Consider the following 14,817-nt stretch of genomic DNA (forward strand, 5'->3'; position numbering starts at 1 on the left):
TTGCATCATTTCACTGGCATTTACAAATCCTTTCCCGTTGTCTCATAGGATAGTAAAATATCCATTGGATGCACACTTGTAGGTTATGTAGTACTTTATGCATACTGTTTTTTGGGTGTAGGCTTCAACATTTCGGAAATGTTGGGACGTTTTTTAAATTTGAATAAAATGAAAACTAAAAGAATTTCAAATCACATGAGCCAATTTTTTATTGACAATAGAACATTGTGGCGGAGCTAGAAAGTCAAAACACGTGACGTGTCCTGTTGATTGACTCCGCCAGCGAATGGGAACAGCAGCGTAATTTGAAAGGAAGTGAGGTAATTATATTTAAGGAGTGGTAAAAGAGAAAAAAGGAGGGGTTAAAAAATAAGAGTGGTTTTGGGAAGGAAGGACGACGGTGATCACGAGTATCTGTGATAAAAGAGGCAGGGTGATCTGATCTGCGAGTACATGCTTTGTATGGTGCTGGGTGATCGATTGAGTGCTTCGAGGAACGGTTTCTCCAAGCTACGGATACCAGCGCTGAGTGTGTTCGGATTCAGGGGCTGAAGTGTGTGTTGCCCAGGTACCTTCCTTCACGTCCTCCAATTCGTCTTTCAAAACAGCGTTCCAAGCCGAGATCTGGGGAGTAGCGGCTCATCGTACGGCTGGCTGGCTTCGTCTGCACACACATACACACCCCTCGCTCACACGACTTTCGTCACACACCTTCATTGTTCTTTGGTGTGTGAGTATATTGATTTCTTTTTGATATGTATATATAAGTTTCTATTATAAGCGGAACAGTTTCCTTTGTTAACCTTGTTTGAATTTGTATTTATTTGTTTTCTCTTTTCCTTGTGGTGGTTATATCCAATGAGAAATGGACTCTCGAATCTGTCAAACTGAATGCGGAAATAGAGCGGACCGGCATCTCCCGATATTCGCAACAGATGGTTTTTTTTTTCTCCCTTTCTCTCTTTGGCCAGGTGTTAAGAGATTCCAGTGCTGTACTGATTTTTGTTGGACATTTATACTTAGTGTATATGAAAATATAATGGGACTCTGAACTAAAACCCTCGTTTGCTTGTGCCTTTATTCTGTTCCTTTGTTTATTTCTGTGGTAAAGAGTGTAACTTATTTTGATTTATAATCTAGTAACCGGTGGCTTTTAGAGCGTATCTGGGTTAACTTAAATATTGACAGGCCTACTCCTGTCTGGCGCCCGAACTCTTCAATTTTCACAATTTAAACTGTTTCTGGGCTCCCCACCGTTACAACATAGATAGCATAACAAATGTTTCAACTGAGAAATTTTACAATTTTATGAACAAAATGAGCTCATTTCAAATTTGATGCCTTCTACACGTCATCCAACAAAGGTCTTCGGCCTTGTCCCTTACGTACAGAGATTTCTCCAGTTTCTCTGAATCTTTTGATGATGTTATGCACTGTAGATGATGAGATTTGCAAACCTTTGCAATTTGACGTTGAGGAACGTTGTTTTTTAAAGTATTCCACAATCTTTTTACGCACTCTTTCACAGATTGGAGCGGATTCATGGATTCTGCCCATCTTTACTTCTGAGAGACTCTGCCTCTCTAAGACATCCCTTTTATAGCTAATCATGTTACAGACCTGATGTTAATTAACTTAATTAGTTGCTAGATGTTCTCCCAGCTGAATCTTTTCAAAATGTCTTGCTTTTTCAGCCCTTTGTTGCCCCTGTGCCAACTTTTTTGAGATGTGTAGCAGGCATCAAATTTGAAATTAGCTCATTTAGTGGATGAAAGTGTAAAATTTCTCTGTTTAACCATTTGTTATGTTCTGTATGTTCTATTGTGAATAAAATATTGGCTCATGTGATTTGAAAGTCTTTTAGTTTTCATTTTATTCAAATTTTCTGGGCCCCCCACCGTTACAGAAGTGGCGCCCGAACAGGGACTTGAACTATAATTAAAAATAAAAACCTTGACACTTGACTTGAAAGAAAAAAAACGAGAAACCTAAATTGGGATGTGATCACTTGAATTAATGTTTTTACTTTTAATTCTGAACTGTTTTCCTGCTAAAGAGCTTGTGGAAAAGAAAATGTGAAGCTGTGAAATTCTGTTTGTTGTGGTAATTGAGAATTATTTGGGGAAATGGAGATGTGATTAAGTGTTTACTAGGTTAAATCTTGTTGATTTGATATTTCTGTGCTGAGAAAAGTGTAAACCTTTTTGAACCTATTGTAGTTTATTTTTGTTTTGTTTTTTGTTTTGTTATTTCCCGGGTGTCCTTAATTGCCCCAAAAAACAATTTTTCTTTTTGATTTTATTTGCCCAACATTCCATATTGACCACAGATTTATATACACACTGCAGACATGGCCACTGCCCCTCCTTCCCCTTCGATGTCTGTGGAAATTGACCCCCCAGACATAGCAACTCCATCCTGGCCACCTGCACCCCCAGACATAGCAACGCCCGTCTGGCCACCTGTACATCCAAGACCAGTTCTCCCACCTCATGTTTCCACTTTCCACTTCACACCCACTCAGTTTAGCAGTCCCCATCCCAGGTCTCAGGTGCACTTTGCCTCCGCACCTCCAGGTGGCGCTGCTTTATTTCAGCCGGATCCTATGGAACTCTGCACCTCCACTGAAACTGTATCACCTTCCTAAGTGTCACAGCATCGCCTGCCAGGCCACCTTCCCACTCCTGGTAAAGAAAATTCATCAGCTTGCTGCCCATGTACAAGGAAATTGGGATCATTTATTTAACTGTCTGAAACAGCAAGAGAAAGCTATAACAAAACTCACCCAAGAATCTGCAAAATCCATTTCTCTGCACGATGCAACGTTTGCAAAGCTGGCTGCAAAAATGGAATCCACCCATCAGCAATTTTTGAACACGATAGCTGCTCATAAACAAGATGAGGAAGGAAGCATCGATCAATTGACTAAAGCTATGAAGGTGATGGTCACAGGAGAATTCCAGAAAAGTGAAAGTACCTTAATTTCAGAAGTTCGCTTTATGGTGGAACAAGTGCAGCTGGAATTGCAGAAGGACATTCAGGCCACACAGGAGAACTCTCGAAACACTGTGAACAGCTTTCCAAAGAGATTGGTCATTGTAACACTCAACTGTATGCCCTGATTCACGATTTCCAAGATCTACAACTAGAAATGAGTAATTACTTCAAACCACCTGAAAAGGTAGTGGCAGACCAACCAAGAAGTGCTCTATTACCGTCTCATCCCCCCATACCATCTTCATCTCCACCTTCAGAGGCCGCACCCATATCACACCATACACCTGCTATCAAAAGTGATCATTTGAAGTTAACTTTTCCAACTTTTGGAAGACCCTCAGATGACTCTGTTATACTTTGTTGTTATACTTTATAGACCCATTGTTATACTTAACACGCTGCCAGGACTTTTTGGCCTTGTACCCCTTGGATGACCTTGATGTTTTGGCCACCTTCCGCACGGTCCTGTATGGCACAGCACGTGATTGATGGGAAGTTGCTCGATCTTCCATTAGTACCTGGAGCAAGTTTGAATCTGCTTTCCTCTCGGCCTTCCTTTCGGAAGACTATGAAGATGAGCTGGCAGAGCGAGTCAGGACTAAAACACAGGGAGAAAGAGAATCAATCGGAGACTTTGCTTTCACTTATAGAGCTTTATGCAAACGTTGGAAGCCCGCTCTAACTGAGAGCGAGCTAGTAAAAATGACCCTCAAGAACATCAAACCTTACCTCGCCAGCCAACTCCGCAGCCGTGTAAGCACTGTGGATGAGCTAGTAAAACTCAGCCGTCAGTTGGAAAAAGACCATGCACAACAGTTACACTATGAAAAACGCATAACTCAACCCACACCCCCCCAAAGACACCCCTCTAACCGACCTGTTGACAAGCCTCTAGTCCAGTGTTGGAGATGTAAAGGACATCATCCACCTGGAAACTGTCCGCACTATTCCACTCTTCAGTCCAGTCAGCCTTCTTCCAATCAGCATCCTTCTATGGGAAGTAAACGACCCTTTCAACCTCCAAAGTTAGGAGTTTCGCCTTCTAACAATGCCATGTCTGCCACAGTTCCATCAAAGTCATCTACCCAGTCTGAAACATTCCCTTCCATTGTCCCTAACAAATTAGTTTCCATACCTCAACAGTTGGTTGTTCCCATTAATATCGGAGCCTGGAAAGGAAAGGCCATCGTCGATACTGGAGCAAGCTATACCCTCCTTCACGAGAGCCTGTGGAAGGAGCTCAATCCCCATGATAACCTCCAGCCCTGGACCCTTGGTCCTCTTTATCTAGCCAATGGTGCGGCTGAAGTACCTTTAGGATGGACAAATACACAGATCATACTTCATGACCAAGTCTTCACTGTGCGTGTTGTCATTCTCACCTCCAAAGCCCTGGCTTATTCTGTAGTCTTAGGTCTGGACTTCATTTTTTCCACTGGCCTGCAAATAAATGTAGCAGACAGGAATTAATCCTTTAAGACAGCTTCCCACAAAGAGTATCCTTTCCCACCGGGTCAAGCCAGTGTTCATATTATAAAACCCCAACAGTTGAAAAGGAGACAACACAAAAATTCAGATCAGACCCTTTTGTTGTTCAGCTCTGTTCCTCCATCGCAACTTCCATTCGTATAATCGGATATAATGGATGACCAAACCTTGGTAGCTGCTGCAGTATCCAGGGCTCACCTATCATCCGATGGAAAACGGAAATTATTGCACCTTCTCACCTCAAATTCCAAGGTTTGTACTCACCAGCTTGGAAGGACTACTGTTCTTCAGCATCGTCTCTACACCACTCACCCTGTACCCATTAAACAACGGGCCTATCGCTTGACAGCTGAAAAACAAGCTGTTGTGAAAGAACAGTTAAAAGACATGTTGGAAAAGGGCATCGTGGAACCTTCATATTCTGCTTGGGCCTCACCAATTGTGTTGGTCCCCAAAAAGGATGGAAGCTTGAGATTTTGCGTAGATTACCGAAAAGTTAATGCCATCACAGAGAGAGATGCCTACCCGTTGCCAAACATCAATGAAATCCTGGAGTCCCTCTCAGGTGCAGCCATATTTTCCACCATAGATTTAAATAGTAGCTATTGGCAGGTAACTATGGACCCAGAGAGCAAGTCTCGAACTGCCTTCGTCACTTCCTCGGGCCTGTACGAATTTCATGTTATGCCTTTTGGGTTGAAAAACGCTCCAGCAACTTTCCAGAGGCTAATGGAGACTGTCCTGGGAGAGTTACGAGGAAAGATCTGTTTCGTATATATTGACAACATCATTATATACTCACCCTCTCTGACACAGCATTTTCATGATCTCCAAACCGTCCTTTCCCATCTACAGTCTGCAGGCTTGACCATCAACCTGAAAAAGAGTAAATTCTGTCTTCAGGAGTTAACTTTTCTCGGACATGTGGTCAGCCTTCAAGGTGTTTCAGCAGATACCAATAAAGTGGAAGCTATCAGATCTTACCCGGTGCCTAAAAATCTGAAAGAAGTTCAGCGTTTTCTTGGGTTGGCCGGATGGTATCATCGTTTTGTACCCCATTTCTCTCACATGGCTGAACCCATCAATGCCCTAAAGAAAAAAGTCTGACCTCACCCCCCATCCTGGGCCATCCTGATCTTAATTTCCCGTTTGTGGTATACACAGATGCCAGTGATACTGGACTGGGAGCAGTACTAACCCAGCGAAAAGAACCAGGCCAGGAAGAGGTTATTGCGTACGCTAGTCGAGCTTTGAATAAAGCTGAAACACATTATTCCACTACTGAAAAAGAATGCCTTGCCGTGGTTTGGGCTTTAGAAAGGTGGCAACACTATCTTGAACCAAAATTATTCACCATTGTCACAGACCATTCAGCATTGCAGTGGGTGATAAATTCCACCAGGACAACCAGCCGTCTGATCCGTTGGGCTCTTCGTCTGCAAAAGTTTGACTTTGTGGTTGAATACCGAAAGGGAAAACCCAACGAAGCACCGGATGCTTTATCCCGAATCCACTCCGTACCCGGATGCCATGTGTACTCCACTCGGAAGGAGGAACCTGGACTTCCAGTTTCAACGATAGACATCTGGGAAGAACAACATAACGATCCAGAAATTACCAAGCTGTTTCAGTCGCTCATAGAAGAAGATTCTTCTGTGCAAGACCAGTATGAGATAATTGAAGACAAATTGTATCATCGAACTCATTTGGCAAATGGACAAGTGCATTATAGAATCTATGTTCCTACTACCCTTATCCCCAACATTCTACAACATTACCATGCACACCCGTTAAGTGGTCACCTAGGAATTTACAAAACTTATCAGAGAGTGCATCAAGTTGCCTTCTGGCCAGCCATGTGGACATCTGTCAAACAATACGTAAAGAGGTGTATAAAATGTCAAACCTTGAAAAATGAGAATCGCAAACCTGCTGGGAAAATTCAACAGACCACCACCACTCGTCCAAACGAGATGTTGGGTGTGGACATCATGGGTCCGCTGCCTCGTAGTTCTCTCAGACATGAATACCTACTAGTGTTTGTAGATTATTACTCTCGATGGGTTGAATTATTCCCCTTGCATAAGGCCACTGCTCAAACTGTTGCTTCCCACCTCCGAGAAGAAATCCTCACTTGGTGGGGGGTACCTGATTTCATTCTGTCCGACCGTGGTACACAGTTCATGTCAGCTGTCTTTCAAGACATCTGTGCTAAATGGAAAGTTACACAGAAAATGACTACCGCATACCATCCCCAGACAAACCTAACGGAACAGGTAAACAGAACATTAAAACAGATGATTTCAGCATATGTGGGGGACAATCATAAAAAATGGGATCAACACTTACCTGAGCTACGGTTTGCCATCAACTCGGCAGTACAAGAAACCATTGGAATGTCTCCTGCTGAGCTTCACCTTGGAAGAAAATTACAGGGGCCAATGGACAAACTGCTGCATGGACAAAATCTGTCTCCTACTGCTCCCTCTTATGATGTTACAGAAAATCTATCCAAGTTGCAAGCTAGAGCCAAAGAATGCAGCAAGAAAGCTTCAATAAGACAGCTCCGTAGCTACAACAAAACCTGCAGAGATGCCACCTATAAGGGAAAAGATCGTGTATGGGTGAGAAATTTTCCACAGTCGAGTGCACTTCACCATTTTAGTGCTAAACTTGCCAACAAATGGAAAGGACCCTATCGAATAATCAAACAGCTAGGACCATTAAACTATCGTGTGGCATTAGAAACCACGGGTGAGGATGTACGTACCATTCATGTGTGCAACCTGAAGCCATGCTTTCCCACCGCTGAGGAATTAGACCACCTGGAAAGAAAAAGACCTGGAAGTCTTCCAAGAGTCCTCTGAGGAAGATGAGTTTCTTGGTTTCTGACACGAACACTCTGCTTAACAACCCGAGGTTGTTTTTCTCTAGAGGGGGAGAATGTGGCGGAGCTAGAAAGTCAAAACACGTGACGTGTCCTGTTGATTGACTCCGCCAGCGAATGGGAACAGCAGCGTAATTTGAAAGGAAGTGAGGTAATTATATTTAAGGAGTGGTAAAAGAGGAAAAAGGAGGGGAAAAAAAATAAGAGTGGTTTTGGGAAGGAAGGACGACGGTGATCGCGAGTATCTGTGATAAAAGAGGCAGGGTGATCTGATCCGCGAGTGCATGCTTTGTATGGTGCTGGGCGATCGATTGAGTGCTTCGAGGAACGGTTTCTCCAAGCTACGGATACCAGCGCTGAGTGTGTTCGGATTCAGGGGCTGAAGTGTGTGTTGCCCAGGTATAGCGTTCCAAGCCGAGATCTGGGGAGTAGCGGCTCATCGTACGGCTGGCTGGCTTCGTCTGCACACACATACACACCCCTCACTCACACGACTTTCGTCACGCACCTTCATTGTTCTTTGGTGTGTGAGTATATTGATTTATTTTTGTTATGTATATATAAGTTTCTATTATAAGCGGAACAGTTTCCTTTGTTAACCTTGTTTGAATTTGTATTTATTTGTTTTCTCTTTTCCTTTTGGTGGTTATATCCAATGAGAAATGGACTCTCGAATCTGTCAAACTGAATGCGGAAATAGAGCGGACCGGCATCTCCCGATATTCGCAACAGATGTTTTTTTTTTCTCCCTTTCTCTCTTTGGCCAGGTGTTAAGAGATTCCAGTGCTGTACTGATTTTTGTTGGACATTTATACTTTGTGTATATGAAAATATAATGGGACTCTGAACTAAAACCCTCGTTTGCTTGTGCCTTTATTCTGTTCCTTTGTTTATTTCTGTGGTAAAGAGTGTAACTTACTTTGATTTATAATCTAGTAACCGGTGGCTTTTAGAGCTTATCTGGGTTGACTTAAATATTGACAGGGCTACTCCTGTCTGGCGCCCGAACTCTTCAATTTTCATAATTTAAACTGTTTCTGGGCCCCCCACCGTTACAACATAGATAGCATAACAAATGTTTCAACTGAGAAATTTTACAATTTTATGAACAAAATGAGCTCATTTCAAATTTGATGCCTTCTACCGTCATCCAACAAAGGTCTTGACCTTGTCCCTTACGTACAGAGATTTCTCCAGTTTCTCTGAATCTTTTGATGATGTTATGCACTGTAGATGATGAGATTTGCAAACCTTTGCAATTTGACGTTGAGGAACGTTGTTTTTTAAAGTATTCCACAATCTTTTTATGCACTCTTTCACAGATTGGAGAGCCTCTGCCCATCTTTACTTCTGAGAGACTCTGCCTCTCTAAGACATCCCTTTTATAGCTAATCATGTTACAGACCTGATGTTAATTAACTTAATTAGTTGCTAGATGTTCTCCCAGCTGAATCTTTTCAAAATGTCTTGCTTTTTCAGCCCTTTGTTGCCCCTGTGCCAACTTTTTTGAGATGTGTAGCAGGCATCAAATTTGAAATTAGCTCATTTAGTGGATGAAAGTGTAAAATTTCTCTGTTTAACCATTTGTTATGTTCCGTATGTTCTATTGTGAATAAAATATTGGCTCATGTGATTTGAAAGTCTTTTAGTTTTTATTTTATTCAAATTTGAAAAACATCCCAACATTTCCGGAATTCAGGTTGTATTCTTTTCGCATACTCTTTTTTTGCATACTATTTCTTATAGGAAAGTATGCAATTTCAGATGCAGCCTTGGAGTTTGGAAAATACTGCTCTTTCCACATACAGTTTTTTGCCTACAACTGTATATAATAAGTAAGTATGTGTTTTCCATTTCAGACTTGAGTGTACCTTTAATATGAAGGCAAACAAATAACTTATTTTACCAAAAACAGTAACAAAGCCCCCGTGTATAAATAAGCGATGAAAAACTACATTACATATGCTGTTTTTAGTTTCTGGAGTCCAGTAAAATGAGATAAGATGACATATGTGTTTGTCGTGAACTGACACATCACATCCACACATCATTAACCACAGAGAATGGGTGAGTTTCACCATAAGTTATAAAAATATTGCCTCCTGTTTTCAATATTCCACCTCTTGCCTCCCATGGATCCCTCAGGATGTTCTTTTTGGAACCGTTTCTGTTAAAATACTGCTCAGGTAAGGCTATTTCTTTGGCTGAAAAATGCAGTATGTAACTGCTGGTGTTGTAAATGTGTTCTGGCCGTGTTTCAGGTGCATCAGGCAATTGTAGTCTGAACCGAGGAAGAACTTTGAGACCCGCTATGCTTCTCGGGGCCTTCAGCTTAAGCGCTGATTTTCTCATGTTTCCCTCAACTTGTTTTGACACCTTTTGGCCCAGCTGGGAGTGGTTTTCTGTTTCATCATTCATTTGAATCATTAAAACCGAACAGAAACATTTAAACAGCTGTTATGAGAATTTTACAATTTACTATAGAACTAACCAAATATGGCACCAACTATCACCACTGTATTTGATTCCAGTCTTTCTCATCTAGCGTAAATGAAATGGACTGCGTAATAGTCAGATTTAATGTGAATGTGGAACAGTATAATAAAACAAATAGCATTTGGGAGTTTGATTCTGCGATGGCCTTGCAGACTGTTGATAACATTAAGCCTATGTGCCGCTTATGTTCTTGCCAAATAGCAGGTGGGTACACAATTCAACCCATCTGTTCCTATGTGCCTGTATAAGGCAAGAAAAGTGCAAAAACACACTGAGATTAGGCATATTGATACTGCATTTAAAACGGTAATATAAATGTGAAAGTAGGAAATTGAAAGAAAACCAATGCGACATTTATGTAATGTGCTATACATAATACCTTGTTATATTAAATAGGGATTTCAGCTGGTCCTTTATTAGGATGCACAAGGCATTTTTCTAAAACCGAAATCTGCGCAGAACACAAAGAACACAGACTCCCTCAGAATGTTGTCTGCAGAAACATGTTCAGCATTGTATTAACTTTAGCATTTATTAATCCATTTTTTTTTCTTCATCTGTGTGGCCTACTGATACAGAAAATATAATATTATATTATGAAAAAAATATTATGCTTACATAAGACAAATTTGCCAAACAGAATGGAAAAGACACAAGGGTCAGTTTATGTTGATAAGAGATAAACCTATAATCTAAATTCTGATAGAATTATGCAGCATTTTTTATATTTCTCATAGATGCACAAAGAGGAACGGAAGGGGGTCATAGGTGATCTTATCTAGTTTGTAGTAAAATAATTGTGGGAGGATGGAGAGAAGTAGGTTATTCCAGGTCTGTAGGTCTAAACAGAATGTTCCTCCAAGGGACCTGGTAAAGATAAGACTGCTGTGCCCCCTCTGCACAACAGAAATGGTTGTGGTCCCAGCTGTGGCTGTGTGAACATACCTCATAGATTAGACTCAGTCAGTGGAAGCAGTCACATAACGTTTCTTCCAGACTCGTACAGTGGAAGAAAGGTTTGTTTTTATCCAAATATCTGTCTTAAGTCACTCCTTTACTAGTGATTCAACAAACTAAAATAATAATAAAAACATTTATTCCTATATTTATTTATTTTATGAGTCAGCGATGCACAGACAGTGCAAAGATATGACAGGACGTTCTGAAAAAGCTATATTCGAAAAGCCCTGAATATCTCAATGCCTGTCTCCTAGCTCTCTCTACAACTGTCCGAAACATCCACCTTACTGTCTCAAAATGTCCTCCCCCTGTCTTCCCTTCTCAGATCTCATCTATCAGTTACAGGCAGCGTGACATTATTGTCTCTCTCTCTCATACTAATGATGACAGTGATGTAACCTTATCATATACCTGTAACAATGGTCAAAATCCAGACAGGCATAAACTCAGACTGAAAAGAGAAATATAGCAAGTGTATCAGAGGAAATGCAATCTAATAGGGCCCTCTTGTGGTAGAAGAGAAATAATAATAAAAAAAAAATTTTAAAAACGAGAAAGGGAGACCATGGCAAATTACCACAGCAGGACATATTGGTTATATTTAAAGTAACACTTTATTTTGATAGTCCACTTTAGACATTTTACTAACTAGTCATTCTTCTACTTCTAGTAACTTTACAACTATGTCATCTACCAGTCATTAAAGTGTTAGTAGCCTGTCTGCTCAATATCTTCTAACTTTTTTATTTATTTTTTTGGACATTTTACTGACTATAAGTAACTTTTCAAGTACATGTCGACTTATTCTACTAACTATAACCTAACCTAACAGTCTACAATAAATCTAATGAGAATTAGTTGACATGTAGTTGCAATGTTATTTATAGCTAGTAAAATGTGGACTATCAAAACCTTATTAAATAACAATATTGTAATAAAATATTGCAATATTATTTATATGAATTGTATTGTAGTAATTTATGTAGTTTTAATTTATTTCAGGTAATAGTAAAATATTCACTTATATATACATTTTTAACATCAAACCATATTATATTATATTATATTATATTATATTATATTATATTATATTATATTATATTATATTATATTATATTATATTATATTATATTATATTATTTTCAGGATATTTATATTAAAAATATTTTTACATTTTCCTATTGTTTTAACATGTATTTATTTATTTATAAATCATATTAGACATTTAGAAGGATAAAATTAATAAATATAATGACAATTTAAACTAGATGTTAAAAACCAACAAAGATAACAGCTTCTAGGGAAAGCAAACATTTATGCAACTGGACTTTCTACTCAAATTACAGATGTACAGCTGTTGCCCTAATCTTCAATACCTAGGAAGTCAATGAATTATAATTTATAGGCAAAGAGTTCATTTTTATGTAAGGGGCAAGAATAAATACATGTTATATTTAAATTATGTTTTCATCCCCAGTGTAGTTACATTATTTAAGTACTACAACTGATTTTCAGTTCAGATTGGTTAGGGAAGGGGAGCTGTGATATAACAATGCTGGCATTGCACTTCACATTATTATCTATTGTAACACAGGAAAGCAGAACACACATCAGCCATTTTCAAACCCATTTGCAGTTCAGAGCTGACCAGAGGATGACTCACCAAAAAGAAAAGTTGTTTCAGATACACAGGCAGTGTTGCTAATACATTCCTCTGGCTCAAATCACATACAAATGACACCTTCTGTTGGCATAAAATGAGCTGTTCTCTTCTGTTATTGTGTAGTTATTGTGTATTCTTACCATTAGCCCATGCTGTAAAAAAGAAAACTATCTATCTGTTAGGTTTATGTTCTATTTGGACTCTTATATAGTTTTGTTCCCATTGCCATTTTCTCGGTTTACTGGTTCTACTCACCCGTTATTTGGTCTAAACCTAGGAATAGTTCACCCAAAAATAAAAATGTATTCACTTGGAAGGGATTTGGAGAAATGTAGCATTACATTACTTGCTCACCATTACAACACAATAACCCACAAGTAATCCACATAAATCCAGTCCATCAAATAAGGTCAATTAATGATTTTTTTTTTTTGCTTTCAACTGAGTTGTGTGGATCACTTGTGGATTATTGTAATGTTTTTATTGTTATGTTGCTCATAAACCGTCATTAGTCTGTCTCTTGAGCATTGTTGTCTTGATAGCTCACTGATGTTTGAGCTAGCTATCTACCTAGAATATTTCAAATTTTCTTTGGAAGTATATAATTTATCCTTTATAGGCTTATAGTGCTACTGAAACGAGCCCTTGCATATGATAACACAGAATTGCTTACAAGCCTGGAAGCTCAAGAAGAGGAGAAAATGAGATGAGTGGAACTGCGATAAGAAAGTGACAACACATGCAGAAAAAACATCCAATCTTATCAACAACACATTTCTTTTTCGCTGCAAGAGGATTCTATGTTAGACTGTTTATACAAAATGATAATTCTAAAAATGCCTGTAATATCTCTTTCTAGCTCTGCATGTAGTTCAGTATCAGGTGAGCTTCCACTTATTGTGGTGACAGTTTTAAAAAAACACACTCATAATATTATTCTACGTTAAGTAAAAACATTCAACATGGGCTTGGTGATTGGGGGTGCCTGTCACTACGAGTTATGTCGTGATTCGACATTAGGGGTCCATGGAAAGCGCCACAACCTGAACCCTGTCACAACCCTATGGCCTTGCAAATGTTGACAAGCATCTGTGTATCAGACAAATGCTACACAAAGGTCATAGCCATTCCCACCGCCCCAGCGCAAATTCGCTGACTTTGGTAGAGATGAGTACACCGCTGCTGGTGATAGCCAAGCCACTGTTCCTTCCACCACAGAAATTTCTTAACAGAAGGGATTTCAACCTTCAAGAAAGATTGCTTCAAGTCTTTCCTATTTGTTGCTACAGCTTGGCAGTAATGATGGGGAAGCAAGCCTTCCAGAGAAGGGCGTTACGGAGGGCACGTCCTACCCGTAGGGAGATGACATGTGGAGACACTGATATGAATGAATGAATAAATGAGGCATTTATATAGCGCTTTAATGTGTATTGCAATACACCCAAAGCGCTTTACAATCATGTGGGGGGTCTCTTCTCAACCACCACCAGTGTGCAGCATCCACTTGGATGATGCGACGGCAGCCACAGGACAAAGGCACCAGTGCGCTTACCACACGCCAGCTACAGGTGGAGAGGAGAGAGACTCGTAGAGCCAATCAAGTGGATATGGACTGACCCATGCCTGTGGCAGTACTACATATGGAATGGGTCTCTGAGGCAGGTCCTACCTGAATAGGGATGGAACAACTGCCAGCAGAGAGTGACAGAATGATCTGTCAAGGGAAGACATGGGTTCACCGAGAGAGGAACCTTACCGTGGAAGAATACACATATGGGATCACCCGAAGGGAATCAAGCCATATGGGAATCAAGTGCATTAGCCCAGTAAAGGGGCTGACCGGAGATCCAGGCAAGCTAATAGCAATACTGGGCCTGAACTTACTGGAGGAGGAAAAAAGCACTCGCATCCCCGGGTGTGGGGGAATGGCGCAGCAAGCATGACACCAGTCAGCTCTTCCCGCCTTACCTGTTACCCAACACACGGGAAGAAACTGGCTCAACGTGGAGACTGTAAAATCTTGCGAAGGTGTCGCCCAGCCTGCAGCTCTACAGATGCCTGCTAGAGAGGCGCCGTGCGCCGATGCATGAAAGAAGGCAACACTCAGAGTGGAGTGAGCCCTCACCCCCAGGTGAGGCCGGGTGCGGTCCACGTATCTGCACAGCGCTTTTACGGGACACAGCAACGCCAAGGCTGGATCTGCCTCTTCCGAGTGCTTGCAGGTTCACCACCTGATCGTGAAAAGGTGTGGTGGGAACCTTCGGCACATATCCAGACCGGGATCTCAGGACAAGGTGAGAGTAGGCCGGCCCGAACACAAGGCACT

At 40.7% G+C, this 14,817-nt stretch overlaps 1 long non-coding RNA gene across 1 annotated transcript; it reads right to left on the bottom strand.

The window, feature by feature from the left end:
• Positions 1–2,561: 2,561 nt before the first annotated feature.
• Positions 2,562–3,067, bottom strand: LOC131541939 (uncharacterized). The gene is made up of 3 exons (XR_009271624.1): positions 2,978–3,067; positions 2,786–2,883; positions 2,562–2,684 (listed from the first exon to the last, which is right to left on the bottom strand). It is a non-coding gene; the product is annotated as an uncharacterized LOC131541939 (long non-coding RNA).
• Between the last annotated feature and the right edge of the window lie 11,750 nt (positions 3,068–14,817).

This window comes from Onychostoma macrolepis, chromosome 06, assembly GCF_012432095.1.
Source record: "Onychostoma macrolepis isolate SWU-2019 chromosome 06, ASM1243209v1, whole genome shotgun sequence".
NCBI lineage: Eukaryota > Metazoa > Chordata > Actinopteri > Cypriniformes > Cyprinidae > Onychostoma > Onychostoma macrolepis.